The sequence below is a fragment of the Salvelinus alpinus genome, chromosome 18 (genome assembly GCF_045679555.1).
Source record: "Salvelinus alpinus chromosome 18, SLU_Salpinus.1, whole genome shotgun sequence".
Lineage (NCBI taxonomy): Eukaryota > Metazoa > Chordata > Actinopteri > Salmoniformes > Salmonidae > Salvelinus > Salvelinus alpinus.
Window position 1 is genome coordinate 5,089,982 of NC_092103.1, and position 14,139 is coordinate 5,104,120.

The 14,139-nt window shown below is 40.1% G+C and overlaps 11 non-coding genes across 11 annotated transcripts; all 11 read left to right on the forward strand.

Annotated features, from left to right (window-relative positions):
• The first annotated feature begins 37 nt into the window (after nt 1-37).
• Nucleotides 38-119, forward strand: trnal-uag (transfer RNA leucine (anticodon UAG)). Its single transcript has one exon. It is a non-coding gene; the product is annotated as a tRNA-Leu (tRNA).
• Nucleotides 120-1,407: 1,288 nt separating this feature from the next.
• trnal-uag (transfer RNA leucine (anticodon UAG)) lies at nt 1,408-1,489 on the forward strand. The gene has a single exon. It is a non-coding gene; the product is annotated as a tRNA-Leu (tRNA).
• Nucleotides 1,490-2,777: 1,288 nt separating this feature from the next.
• On the forward strand, nt 2,778-2,859 carry trnal-uag (transfer RNA leucine (anticodon UAG)). The gene has a single exon. It is a non-coding gene; the product is annotated as a tRNA-Leu (tRNA).
• Nucleotides 2,860-4,147: 1,288 nt separating this feature from the next.
• On the forward strand, nt 4,148-4,229 carry trnal-uag (transfer RNA leucine (anticodon UAG)). Its single transcript has one exon. It is a non-coding gene; the product is annotated as a tRNA-Leu (tRNA).
• Nucleotides 4,230-5,517: 1,288 nt separating this feature from the next.
• On the forward strand, nt 5,518-5,599 carry trnal-uag (transfer RNA leucine (anticodon UAG)). The gene has a single exon. It is a non-coding gene; the product is annotated as a tRNA-Leu (tRNA).
• Nucleotides 5,600-6,888: 1,289 nt separating this feature from the next.
• On the forward strand, nt 6,889-6,970 carry trnal-uag (transfer RNA leucine (anticodon UAG)). Its single transcript has one exon. It is a non-coding gene; the product is annotated as a tRNA-Leu (tRNA).
• A 1,288-nt stretch (nt 6,971-8,258) lies between these two features.
• On the forward strand, nt 8,259-8,340 carry trnal-uag (transfer RNA leucine (anticodon UAG)). The gene has a single exon. It is a non-coding gene; the product is annotated as a tRNA-Leu (tRNA).
• A 1,288-nt stretch (nt 8,341-9,628) lies between these two features.
• trnal-uag (transfer RNA leucine (anticodon UAG)) lies at nt 9,629-9,710 on the forward strand. The gene has a single exon. It is a non-coding gene; the product is annotated as a tRNA-Leu (tRNA).
• Nucleotides 9,711-10,998: 1,288 nt separating this feature from the next.
• trnal-uag (transfer RNA leucine (anticodon UAG)) lies at nt 10,999-11,080 on the forward strand. The gene has a single exon. It is a non-coding gene; the product is annotated as a tRNA-Leu (tRNA).
• Nucleotides 11,081-12,369: 1,289 nt separating this feature from the next.
• Nucleotides 12,370-12,451, forward strand: trnal-uag (transfer RNA leucine (anticodon UAG)). The gene has a single exon. It is a non-coding gene; the product is annotated as a tRNA-Leu (tRNA).
• A 1,288-nt stretch (nt 12,452-13,739) lies between these two features.
• Nucleotides 13,740-13,821, forward strand: trnal-uag (transfer RNA leucine (anticodon UAG)). Its single transcript has one exon. It is a non-coding gene; the product is annotated as a tRNA-Leu (tRNA).
• Nucleotides 13,822-14,139: the final 318 nt, after the last annotated feature.

The window sequence follows — 14,139 nt, forward strand, 5'->3', positions numbered from 1 at the left end:
GTAACAGATGACAAAGTGTGGGACTTATGGGGTGAGGGGTAGCGTGGCCGAGTGGTCTAAGGCGCTGGATTTAGGCTCCAGTCTCTCTGGAGGCGTGGGTTCGAATCCCATCGCTGCCATCCATTTTGTTGATTGTGCAAGTCTTCCGTGTGGTCATCTCTTGGGTCAATTCAAACTTTGGTAGCGTTTCGATATTCATTCAAGGGAAATTACACCGCTGCCATCTTTAGCACACCTCGCCCTGTGCTCTAGATGTAAATATATAAATATTTAGCATTCATGAAAATACAAGTATTATACATCAACATAAAGCTTAACTTCTTGTTAATCCAGCCACTGTGTCAGATTTCAAAAAGGCTTTACGGTGAAAGCACACCATGCGATTACCTGAGGACAGCGCCCCGCATACAAAAACATGAAAAACATTTTTCAACCAGGCAGGTGCGACACGAAAGTCAGAAATAGCAATATAATAAATGCCTTACCTTTGAAGATCTTCTTCTGTTGGCACTCCAAAAGGTCCAAGTTACATCACAAATGGTCCTTTTGTTCGATAAAGTCCTTCTTTATATCCATAAAAACTCTGTTTAGCTGGCACGCTTCATTCAATAATCCACCGGTTTCCCTCCTTCAAAATGCATACAAAATGAATCCCAAACGTTACCAATAAACTTATCCAAACAAGTCAAACAACGCTTATAATCAAACCTCAGGTACCCTAATAAGTAAAAAAACGATAAAATTTAAGACAGAGAATAGTATGTTCAATACTGGAGATAAATAACAAAGAACGCACTTTCACCCAAGCGCAATTGAAACCATACAGCCAAAATGGGAGTCACTTAGAAAAACTACAACTTCTAGCTCATTTTTCCAAAAACCAGCCTGAAAGTCTTTCTAAAGACTGTTGACATCTAGTGGAAGCCCTAGGAACTGCAATCTGGGAGGACTTTGCCTCATAATAAACATGAAAGCCATTGGAAACAGTGGAAGGCTGAATTTTTGGGGGGATGGTTTGTCCTCTGGGTTTTGCCTGCCATATGAGTTATGTTATACTCACAGACATAATTTTAACAGTTTTAGAACCTTTGGAGTATCTTCTATCCAAATCTACCAATTATATGCATATCCTAGCTTCTGGGCCTGAGTAACAGGCAGTTTACTTTGGGCGCACTTTTCTTCCGGACGTGAAAATACCGCCCCCTACCCAAGAGAGGTAAAAGGGCTCTATAAATGTGCTCTTCAGACATAGCAGCAAAACAAATAATGTTTTGAGACAGTAAGAAAAAGCAACATAATATAAATGAAGGATACAAAAGGAAAAAGGAAAAAAGAAGAGACCGAAATTAATGGTATCTTAGCAGGCTTAGGTAACAGATGACAAAGTGTGGGACTTATGGGGTGAGGGGTAGCGTGGCCGAGTGGTCTAAGGCGCTGGATTTAGGCTCCAGTCTCTCTGGAGGCGTGGGTTCGAATCCCATCGCTGCCATCCATTTTGTTGATTGTGCAAGTCTTCCGTGTGGTCATCTCTTGGGTCAATTCAAACTTTGGTAGCGTTTCGATATTCATTCAAGGGAAATTACACCGCTGCCATCTTTAGCACACCTCGCCCTGTGCTCTAGATGTAAATATATAAATATTTAGCATTCATGAAAATACAAGTATTATACATCAACATAAAGCTTAACTTCTTGTTAATCCAGCCACTGTGTCAGATTTCAAAAAGGCTTTACGGTGAAAGCACACCATGCGATTACCTGAGGACAGCGCCCCGCATACAAAAACATGAAAAACATTTTTCAACCAGGCAGGTGCGACACGAAAGTCAGAAATAGCAATATAATAAATGCCTTACCTTTGAAGATCTTCTTCTGTTGGCACTCCAAAAGGTCCAAGTTACATCACAAATGGTCCTTTTGTTCGATAAAGTCCTTCTTTATATCCATAAAAACTCTGTTTAGCTGGCACGCTTCATTCAATAATCCACCGGTTTCCCTCCTTCAAAATGCATACAAAATGAATCCCAAACGTTACCAATAAACTTATCCAAACAAGTCAAACAACGCTTATAATCAAACCTCAGGTACCCTAATAAGTAAAAAAACGATAAAATTTAAGACAGAGAATAGTATGTTCAATACTGGAGATAAATAACAAAGAACGCACTTTCACCCAAGCGCAATTGAAACCATACAGCCAAAATGGGAGTCACTTAGAAAAACTACAACTTCTAGCTCATTTTTCCAAAAACCAGCCTGAAAGTCTTTCTAAAGACTGTTGACATCTAGTGGAAGCCCTAGGAACTGCAATCTGGGAGGACTTTGCCTCATAATAAACATGAAAGCCATTGGAAACAGTGGAAGGCTGAATTTTTGGGGGGATGGTTTGTCCTCTGGGTTTTGCCTGCCATATGAGTTATGTTATACTCACAGACATAATTTTAACAGTTTTAGAACCTTTGGAGTATCTTCTATCCAAATCTACCAATTATATGCATATCCTAGCTTCTGGGCCTGAGTAACAGGCAGTTTACTTTGGGCGCACTTTTCTTCCGGACGTGAAAATACCGCCCCCTACCCAAGAGAGGTAAAAGGGCTCTATAAATGTGCTCTTCAGACATAGCAGCAAAACAAATAATGTTTTGAGACAGTAAGAAAAAGCAACATAATATAAATGAAGGATACAAAAGGAAAAAGGAAAAAAGAAGAGACCGAAATTAATGGTATCTTAGCAGGCTTAGGTAACAGATGACAAAGTGTGGGACTTATGGGGTGAGGGGTAGCGTGGCCGAGTGGTCTAAGGCGCTGGATTTAGGCTCCAGTCTCTCTGGAGGCGTGGGTTCGAATCCCATCGCTGCCATCCATTTTGTTGATTGTGCAAGTCTTCCGTGTGGTCATCTCTTGGGTCAATTCAAACTTTGGTAGCGTTTCGATATTCATTCAAGGGAAATTACACCGCTGCCATCTTTAGCACACCTCGCCCTGTGCTCTAGATGTAAATATATAAATATTTAGCATTCATGAAAATACAAGTATTATACATCAACATAAAGCTTAACTTCTTGTTAATCCAGCCACTGTGTCAGATTTCAAAAAGGCTTTACGGTGAAAGCACACCATGCGATTACCTGAGGACAGCGCCCCGCATACAAAAACATGAAAAACATTTTTCAACCAGGCAGGTGCGACACGAAAGTCAGAAATAGCAATATAATAAATGCCTTACCTTTGAAGATCTTCTTCTGTTGGCACTCCAAAAGGTCCAAGTTACATCACAAATGGTCCTTTTGTTCGATAAAGTCCTTCTTTATATCCATAAAAACTCTGTTTAGCTGGCACGCTTCATTCAATAATCCACCGGTTTCCCTCCTTCAAAATGCATACAAAATGAATCCCAAACGTTACCAATAAACTTATCCAAACAAGTCAAACAACGCTTATAATCAAACCTCAGGTACCCTAATAAGTAAAAAAACGATAAAATTTAAGACAGAGAATAGTATGTTCAATACTGGAGATAAATAACAAAGAACGCACTTTCACCCAAGCGCAATTGAAACCATACAGCCAAAATGGGAGTCACTTAGAAAAACTACAACTTCTAGCTCATTTTTCCAAAAACCAGCCTGAAAGTCTTTCTAAAGACTGTTGACATCTAGTGGAAGCCCTAGGAACTGCAATCTGGGAGGACTTTGCCTCATAATAAACATGAAAGCCATTGGAAACAGTGGAAGGCTGAATTTTTGGGGGGATGGTTTGTCCTCTGGGTTTTGCCTGCCATATGAGTTATGTTATACTCACAGACATAATTTTAACAGTTTTAGAACCTTTGGAGTATCTTCTATCCAAATCTACCAATTATATGCATATCCTAGCTTCTGGGCCTGAGTAACAGGCAGTTTACTTTGGGCGCACTTTTCTTCCGGACGTGAAAATACCGCCCCCTACCCAAGAGAGGTAAAAGGGCTCTATAAATGTGCTCTTCAGACATAGCAGCAAAACAAATAATGTTTTGAGACAGTAAGAAAAAGCAACATAATATAAATGAAGGATACAAAAGGAAAAAGGAAAAAAGAAGAGACCGAAATTAATGGTATCTTAGCAGGCTTAGGTAACAGATGACAAAGTGTGGGACTTATGGGGTGAGGGGTAGCGTGGCCGAGTGGTCTAAGGCGCTGGATTTAGGCTCCAGTCTCTCTGGAGGCGTGGGTTCGAATCCCATCGCTGCCATCCATTTTGTTGATTGTGCAAGTCTTCCGTGTGGTCATCTCTTGGGTCAATTCAAACTTTGGTAGCGTTTCGATATTCATTCAAGGGAAATTACACCGCTGCCATCTTTAGCACACCTCGCCCTGTGCTCTAGATGTAAATATATAAATATTTAGCATTCATGAAAATACAAGTATTATACATCAACATAAAGCTTAACTTCTTGTTAATCCAGCCACTGTGTCAGATTTCAAAAAGGCTTTACGGTGAAAGCACACCATGCGATTACCTGAGGACAGCGCCCCGCATACAAAAACATGAAAAACATTTTTCAACCAGGCAGGTGCGACACGAAAGTCAGAAATAGCAATATAATAAATGCCTTACCTTTGAAGATCTTCTTCTGTTGGCACTCCAAAAGGTCCAAGTTACATCACAAATGGTCCTTTTGTTCGATAAAGTCCTTCTTTATATCCATAAAAACTCTGTTTAGCTGGCACGCTTCATTCAATAATCCACCGGTTTCCCTCCTTCAAAATGCATACAAAATGAATCCCAAACGTTACCAATAAACTTATCCAAACAAGTCAAACAACGCTTATAATCAAACCTCAGGTACCCTAATAAGTAAAAAAACGATAAAATTTAAGACAGAGAATAGTATGTTCAATACTGGAGATAAATAACAAAGAACGTGCTTTCACCCAAGCGCAATTGAAACCATACAGCCAAAATGGGAGTCACTTAGAAAAACTACAACTTCTAGCTCATTTTTCCAAAAACCAGCCTGAAAGTCTTTCTAAAGACTGTTGACATCTAGTGGAAGCCCTAGGAACTGCAATCTGGGAGGACTTTGCCTCATAATAAACATGAAAGCCATTGGAAACAGTGGAAGGCTGAATTTTTTGGGGGATGGTTTGTCCTCTGGGTTTTGCCTGCCATATGAGTTATGTTATACTCACAGACATAATTTTAACCGTTTTAGAACCTTTGGAGTATCTTCTATCCAAATCTACCAATTATATGCATATCCTAGCTTCTGGGCCTGAGTAACAGGCAGTTTACTTTGGGCGCACTTTTCTTCCGGACGTGAAAATACCGCCCCCTACCCAAGAGAGGTAAAAGGGCTCTATAAATGTGCTCTTCAGACATAGCAGCAAAACAAATAATGTTTTGAGACAGTAAGAAAAAGCAACATAATATAAATGAAGGATACAAAAGGAAAAATGAAAAAAGAAGAGACCGAAATTAATGGTATCTTAGCAGGCTTAGGTAACAGATGACAAAGTGTGGGACTTATGGGGTGAGGGGTAGCGTGGCCGAGTGGTCTAAGGCGCTGGATTTAGGCTCCAGTCTCTCTGGAGGCGTGGGTTCGAATCCCATCGCTGCCATCCATTTTGTTGATTGTGCAAGTCTTCCGTGTGGTCATCTCTTGGGTCAATTCAAACTTTGGTAGCGTTTCGATATTCATTCAAGGGAAATTACACCGCTGCCATCTTTAGCACACCTCGCCCTGTGCTCTAGATGTAAATATATAAATATTTAGCATTCATGAAAATACAAGTATTATACATCAACATAAAGCTTAACTTCTTGTTAATCCAGCCACTGTGTCAGATTTCAAAAAGGCTTTACGGTGAAAGCACACCATGCGATTACCTGAGGACAGCGCCCCGCATACAAAAACATGAAAAACATTTTTCAACCAGGCAGGTGCGACACGAAAGTCAGAAATAGCAATATAATAAATGCCTTACCTTTGAAGATCTTCTTCTTTTGGCACTCCAAAAGGTCCAAGTTACATCACAAATGGTCCTTTTGTTCGATAAAGTCCTTCTTTATATCCATAAAAACTCTGTTTAGCTGGCACGCTTCATTCAATAATCCACCGGTTTCCCTCCTTCAAAATGCATACAAAATGAATCCCAAACGTTACCAATAAACTTATCCAAACAAGTCAAACAACGCTTATAATCAAACCTCAGGTACCCTAATAAGTAAAAAAACGATAAAATTTAAGACAGAGAATAGTATGTTCAATACTGGAGATAAATAACAAAGAACGCACTTTCACCCAAGCGCAATTGAAACCATACAGCCAAAATGGGAGTCACTTAGAAAAACTACAACTTCTAGCTCATTTTTCCAAAAACCAGCCTGAAAGTCTTTCTAAAGACTGTTGACATCTAGTGGAAGCCCTAGGAACTGCAATCTGGGAGGACTTTGCCTCATAATAAACATGAAAGCCATTGGAAACAGTGGAAGGCTGAATTTTTGGGGGGATGGTTTGTCCTCTGGGTTTTGCCTGCCATATGAGTTATGTTATACTCACAGACATAATTTTAACAGTTTTAGAACCTTTGGAGTATCTTCTATCCAAATCTACCAATTATATGCATATCCTAGCTTCTGGGCCTGAGTAACAGGCAGTTTACTTTGGGCGCACTTTTCTTCCGGACGTGAAAATACCGCCCCCTACCCAAGAGAGGTAAAAGGGCTCTATAAATGTGCCCTTCAGACATAGCAGCAAAACAAATAATGTTTTGAGACAGTAAGAAAAAGCAACATAATATAAATGAAGGATACAAAAGGAAAAAGGAAAAAAGAAGAGACCGAAATTAATGGTATCTTAGCAGGCTTAGGTAACAGATGACAAAGTGTGGGACTTATGGCGGTGAGGGGTAGCGTGGCCGAGTGGTCTAAGGCGCTGGATTTAGGCTCCAGTCTCTCTGGAGGCGTGGGTTCGAATCCCATCGCTGCCATCCATTTTGTTGATTGTGCAAGTCTTCCGTGTGGTCATCTCTTGGGTCAATTCAAACTTTGGTAGCGTTTCGATATTCATTCAAGGGAAATTACACCGCTGCCATCTTTAGCACACCTCGCCCTGTGCTCTAGATGTAAATATATAAATATTTAGCATTCATGAAAATACAAGTATTATACATCAACATAAAGCTTAACTTCTTGTTAATCCAGCCACTGTGTCAGATTTCAAAAAGGCTTTACGGTGAAAGCACACCATGCGATTACCTGAGGACAGCGCCCCGCATACAAAAACATGAAAAACATTTTTCAACCAGGCAGGTGCGACACGAAAGTCAGAAATAGCAATATAATAAATGCCTTACCTTTGAAGATCTTCTTCTGTTGGCACTCCAAAAGGTCCAAGTTACATCACAAATGGTCCTTTTGTTCGATAAAGTCCTTCTTTATATCCATAAAAACTCTGTTTAGCTGGCACGCTTCATTCAATAATCCACCGGTTTCCCTCCTTCAAAATGCATACAAAATGAATCCCAAACGTTACCAATAAACTTATCCAAACAAGTCAAACAACGCTTATAATCAAACCTCAGGTACCCTAATAAGTAAAAAAACGATAAAATTTAAGACAGAGAATAGTATGTTCAATACTGGAGATAAATAACAAAGAACGCACTTTCACCCAAGCGCAATTGAAACCATACAGCCAAAATGGGAGTCACTTAGAAAAACTACAACTTCTAGCTCATTTTTCCAAAAACCAGCCTGAAAGTCTTTCTAAAGACTGTTGACATCTAGTGGAAGCCCTAGGAACTGCAATCTGGGAGGACTTTGCCTCATAATAAACATGAAAGCCATTGGAAACAGTGGAAGGCTGAATTTTTGGGGGGATGGTTTGTCCTCTGGGTTTTGCCTGCCATATGAGTTATGTTATACTCACAGACATAATTTTAACAGTTTTAGAACCTTTGGAGTATCTTCTATCCAAATCTACCAATTATATGCATATCCTAGCTTCTGGGCCTGAGTAACAGGCAGTTTACTTTGGGCGCACTTTTCTTCCGGACGTGAAAATACCGCCCCCTACCCAAGAGAGGTAAAAGGGCTCTATAAATGTGCTCTTCAGACATAGCAGCAAAACAAATAATGTTTTGAGACAGTAAGAAAAAGCAACATGATATAAATGAAGGATACAAAAGGAAAAATGAAAAAAGAAGAGACCGAAATTAATGGTATCTTAGCAGGCTTAGGTAACAGATGACAAAGTGTGGGACTTATGGGGTGAGGGGTAGCGTGGCCGAGTGGTCTAAGGCGCTGGATTTAGGCTCCAGTCTCTCTGGAGGCGTGGGTTCGAATCCCATCGCTGCCATCCATTTTGTTGATTGTGCAAGTCTTCCGTGTGGTCATCTCTTGGGTCAATTCAAACTTTGTTAGCGTTTCGATATTCATTCAAGGGAAATTACACCGCTGCCATCTTTAGCACACCTCGCCCTGTGCTCTAGATGTAAATATATAAATATTTAGCATTCATGAAAATACAAGTATTATACATCAACATAAAGCTTAACTTCTTGTTAATCCAGCCACTGTGTCAGATTTCAAAAAGGCTTTACGGTGAAAGCACACCATGCGATTACCTGAGGACAGCGCCCCGCATACAAAAACATGAAAAACATTTTTCAACCAGGCAGGTGCGACACGAAAGTCAGAAATAGCAATATAATAAATGCCTTACCTTTGAAGATCTTCTTCTGTTGGCACTCCAAAAGGTCCAAGTTACATCACAAATGGTCCTTTTGTTCGATAAAGTCCTTCTTTATATCCATAAAAACTCTGTTTAGCTGGCACGCTTCATTCAATAATCCACCGGTTTCCCTCCTTCAAAATGCATACAAAATGAATCCCAAACGTTACCAATAAACTTATCCAAACAAGTCAAACAACGCTTATAATCAAACCTCAGGTACCCTAATAAGTAAAAAAACGATAAAATTTAAGACAGAGAATAGTATGTTCAATACTGGAGATAAATAACAAAGAACGCACTTTCACCCAAGCGCAATTGAAACCATACAGCCAAAATGGGAGTCACTTAGAAAAACTACAACTTCTAGCTCATTTTTCCAAAAACCAGCCTGAAAGTCTTTCTAAAGACTGTTGACATCTAGTGGAAGCCCTAGGAACTGCAATCTGGGAGGACTTTGCCTCATAATAAACATGAAAGCCATTGGAAACAGTGGAAGGCTGAATTTTTGGGGGGATGGTTTGTCCTCTGGGTTTTGCCTGCCATATGAGTTATGTTATACTCACAGACATAATTTTAACAGTTTTAGAACCTTTGGAGTATCTTCTATCCAAATCTACCAATTATATGCATATCCTAGCTTCTGGGCCTGAGTAACAGGCAGTTTACTTTGGGCGCACTTTTCTTCCGGACGTGAAAATACCGCCCCCTACCCAAGAGAGGTAAAAGGGCTCTATAAATGTGCTCTTCAGACATAGCAGCAAAACAAATAATGTTTTGAGACAGTAAGAAAAAGCAACATGATATAAATGAAGGATACAAAAGGAAAAAGGAAAAAAGAAGAGACCGAAATTAATGGTATCTTAGCAGGCTTAGGTAACAGATGACAAAGTGTGGGACTTATGGGGTGAGGGGTAGCGTGGCCGAGTGGTCTAAGGCGCTGGATTTAGGCTCCAGTCTCTCTGGAGGCGTGGGTTCGAATCCCATCGCTGCCATCCATTTTGTTGATTGTGCAAGTCTTCCGTGTGGTCATCTCTTGGGTCAATTCAAACTTTGGTAGCGTTTCGATATTCATTCAAGGGAAATTACACCGCTGCCATCTTTAGCACACCTCGCCCTGTGCTCTAGATGTAAATATATAAATATTTAGCATTCATGAAAATACAAGTATTATACATCAACATAAAGCTTAACTTCTTGTTAATCCAGCCACTGTGTCAGATTTCAAAAAGGCTTTACGGTGAAAGCACACCATGCGATTACCTGAGGACAGCGCCCCGCATACAAAAACATGAAAAACATTTTTCAACCAGGCAGGTGCGACACGAAAGTCAGAAATAGCAATATAATAAATGCCTTACCTTTGAAGATCTTCTTCTGTTGGCACTCCAAAAGGTCCAAGTTACATCACAAATGGTCCTTTTGTTCGATAAAGTCCTTCTTTATATCCATAAAAACTCTGTTTAGCTGGCACGCTTCATTCAATAATCCACCGGTTTCCCTCCTTCAAAATGCATACAAAATGAATCCCAAACGTTACCAATAAACTTATCCAAACAAGTCAAACAACGCTTATAATCAAACCTCAGGTACCCTAATAAGTAAAAAAACGATAAAATTTAAGACAGAGAATAGTATGTTCAATACTGGAGATAAATAACAAAGAACGCACTTTCACCCAAGCGCAATTGAAACCATACAGCCAAAATGGGAGTCACTTAGAAAAACTACAACTTCTAGCTCATTTTTCCAAAAACCAGCCTGAAAGTCTTTCTAAAGACTGTTGACATCTAGTGGAAGCCCTAGGAACTGCAATCTGGGAGGACTTTGCCTCATAATAAACATGAAAGCCATTGGAAACAGTGGAAGGCTGAATTTTTGGGGGGATGGTTTGTCCTCTGGGTTTTGCCTGCCATATGAGTTATGTTATACTCACAGACATAATTTTAACAGTTTTAGAACCTTTGGAGTATCTTCTATCCAAATCTACCAATTATATGCATATCCTAGCTTCTGGGCCTGAGTAACAGGCAGTTTACTTTGGGCGCACTTTTCTTCCGGACGTGAAAATACCGCCCCCTACCCAAGAGAGGTAAAAGGGCTCTATAAATGTGCTCTTCAGACATAGCAGCAAAACAAATAATGTTTTGAGACAGTAAGAAAAAGCAACATGATATAAATGAAGGATACAAAAGGAAAAATGAAAAAAGAAGAGACCGAAATTAATGGTATCTTAGCAGGCTTAGGTAACAGATGACAAAGTGTGGGACTTATGGGGTGAGGGGTAGCGTGGCCGAGTGGTCTAAGGCGCTGGATTTAGGCTCCAGTCTCTCTGGAGGCGTGGGTTCGAATCCCATCGCTGCCACCCATTTTGTTGATTGTGCAAGTCTTCCGTGTGGTCATCTCTTGGGTCAATTCAAACTTTGGTAGCGTTTCGATATTCATTCAAGGGAAATTACACCGCTGCCATCTTTAGCACACCTCGCCCTGTGCTCTAGATGTAAATATATAAATATTTAGCATTCATGAAAATACAAGTATTATACATCAACATAAAGCTTAACTTCTTGTTAATCCAGCCACTGTGTCAGATTTCAAAAAGGCTTTACGGTGAAAGCACACCATGCGATTACCTGAGGACAGCGCCCCGCATACAAAAACATGAAAAACATTTTTCAACCAGGCAGGTGCGACACGAAAGTCAGAAATAGCAATATAATAAATGCCTTACCTTTGAAGATCTTCTTCTGTTGGCACTCCAAAAGGTCCAAGTTACATCACAAATGGTCCTTTTGTTCGATAAAGTCCTTCTTTATATCCATAAAAACTCTGTTTAGCTGGCACGCTTCATTCAATAATCCACCGGTTTCCCTCCTTCAAAATGCATACAAAATGAATCCCAAACGTTACCAATAAACTTATCCAAACAAGTCAAACAACGCTTATAATCAAACCTCAGGTACCCTAATAAGTAAAAAAACGATAAAATTTAAGACAGAGAATAGTATGTTCAATACTGGAGATAAATAACAAAGAACGCACTTTCACCCAAGCGCAATTGAAACCATACAGCCAAAATGGGAGTCACTTAGAAAAACTACAACTTCTAGCTCATTTTTCCAAAAACCAGCCTGAAAGTCTTTCTAAAGACTGTTGACATCTAGTGGAAGCCCTAGGAACTGCAATCTGGGAGGACTTTGCCTCATAATAAACATGAAAGCCATTGGAAACAGTGGAAGGCTGAATTTTTGGGGGGATGGTTTGTCCTCTGGGTTTTGCCTGCCATATGAGTTATGTTATACTCACAGACATAATTTTAACAGTTTTAGAACCTTTGGAGTATCTTCTATCCAAATCTACCAATTATATGCATATCCTAGCTTCTGGGCCTGAGTAACAGGCAGTTTACTTTGGGCGCACTTTTCTTCCGGACGTGAAAATACCGCCCCCTACCCAAGAGAGGTAAAAGGGCTCTATAAATGTGCTCTTCAGACATAGCAGCAAAACAAATAATGTTTTGAGACAGTAAGAAAAAGCAACATGATATAAATGAAGGATACAAAAGGAAAAATGAAAAAAGAAGAGACCGAAATTAATGGTATCTTAGCAGGCTTAGGTAACAGATGACAAAGTGTGGGACTTATGGCGGTGAGGGGTAGCGTGGCCGAGTGGTCTAAGGCGCTGGATTTAGGCTCCAGTCTCTCTGGAGGTGTGGGTTCGAATCCCATCGCTGCCATCCATTTTGTTGATTGTGCAAGTCTTCCGTGTGGTCATCTCTTGGGTCAATTCAAACTTTGGTAGCGTTTCGATATTCATTCAAGGGAAATTACACCGCTGCCATCTTTAGCACACCTCGCCCTGTGCTCTAGATGTAAATATATAAATATTTAGCATTCATGAAAATACAAGTATTATACATCAACATAAAGCTTAACTTCTTGTTAATCCAGCCACTGTGTCAGATTTCAAAAAGGCTTTACGGTGAAAGCACACCATGCGATTACCTGAGGACAGCGCCCCGCATACAAAAACATGAAAAACATTTTTCAACCAGGCAGGTGCGACACGAAAGTCAGAAATAGCAATATAATAAATGCCTTACCTTTGAAGATCTTCTTCTGTTGGCACTCCAAAAGGTCCAAGTTACATCACAAATGGTCCTTTTGTTCGATAAAGTCCTTCTTTATATCCATAAAAACTCTGTTTAGCTGGCACGCTTCATTCAATAATCCACCGGTTTCCCTCCTTCAAAATGCATACAAAATGAATCCCAAACGTTACCAATAAACTTATCCAAACAAGTCAAACAACGCTTATAATCAAACCTCAGGTACCCTAATAAGTAAAAAAACGATAAAATTTAAGACAGAGAATAGTATGTTCAATACTGGAGATAAATAACAAAGAACGCACTTTCACCCAAGCGCAATTGAAACCATACAGCCAAAATGGGAGTCACTTAGAAAAACTACAACTTCTAGCTCATTTTTCCAAAAACCAGCCTGAAAGTCTTTCTAAAGACTGTTGACATCTAGTGGAAGCCCTAGGAACTGCAATCTGGGAGGACTTTGCCTCATAATAAACATGAAAGCCATTGGAAACAGTGGAAGGCTGAATTTTTGGGGGGATGGTTTGTCCTCTGGGTTTTGCCTGCCATATGAGTTATGTTATACTCACAGACATAATTTTAACAGTTTTAGAACCTTTGGAGTATCTTCTATCCAAATCTACCAATTATATGCATATCCTAGCTTCTGGGCCTGAGTAACAGGCAGTTTACTTTGGGCGCACTTTTCTTCCGGACGTGAAAATACCGCCCCCTACCCAAGAGAGGTAAAAGGGCTCTATAAATGTGCTCTTCAGACATAGCAGCAAAACAAATAATGTTTTGAGACAGTAAGAAAAAGCAACATGATATAAATGAAGGATACAAAAGGAAAAATGAAAAAAGAAGAGACCGAAATTAATGGTATCTTAGCAGGCTTAGGTAACAGATGACAAAGTGTGGGACTTATGGGGTGAGGGGTAGCGTGGCCGAGTGGTCTAAGGCGCTGGATTTAGGCTCCAGTCTCTCTGGAGGCGTGGGTTCGAATCCCATCGCTGCCATCCATTTTGTTGATTGTGCAAGTCTTCCGTGTGGTCATCTCTTGGGTCAATTCAAACTTTGGTAGCGTTTCGATATTCATTCAAGGGAAATTACACCGCTGCCATCTTTAGCACACCTCGCCCTGTGCTCTAGATGTAAATATATAAATATTTAGCATTCATGAAAATACAAGTATTATACATCAACATAAAGCTTAACTTCTTGTTAATCCAGCCACTGTGTCAGATTTCAAAAAGGCTTTACGGTGAAAGCACACCATGCGATTACCTGAGGACAGCGCCCCGCATACAAAAACATGAAAAACATTTTTCAACCAG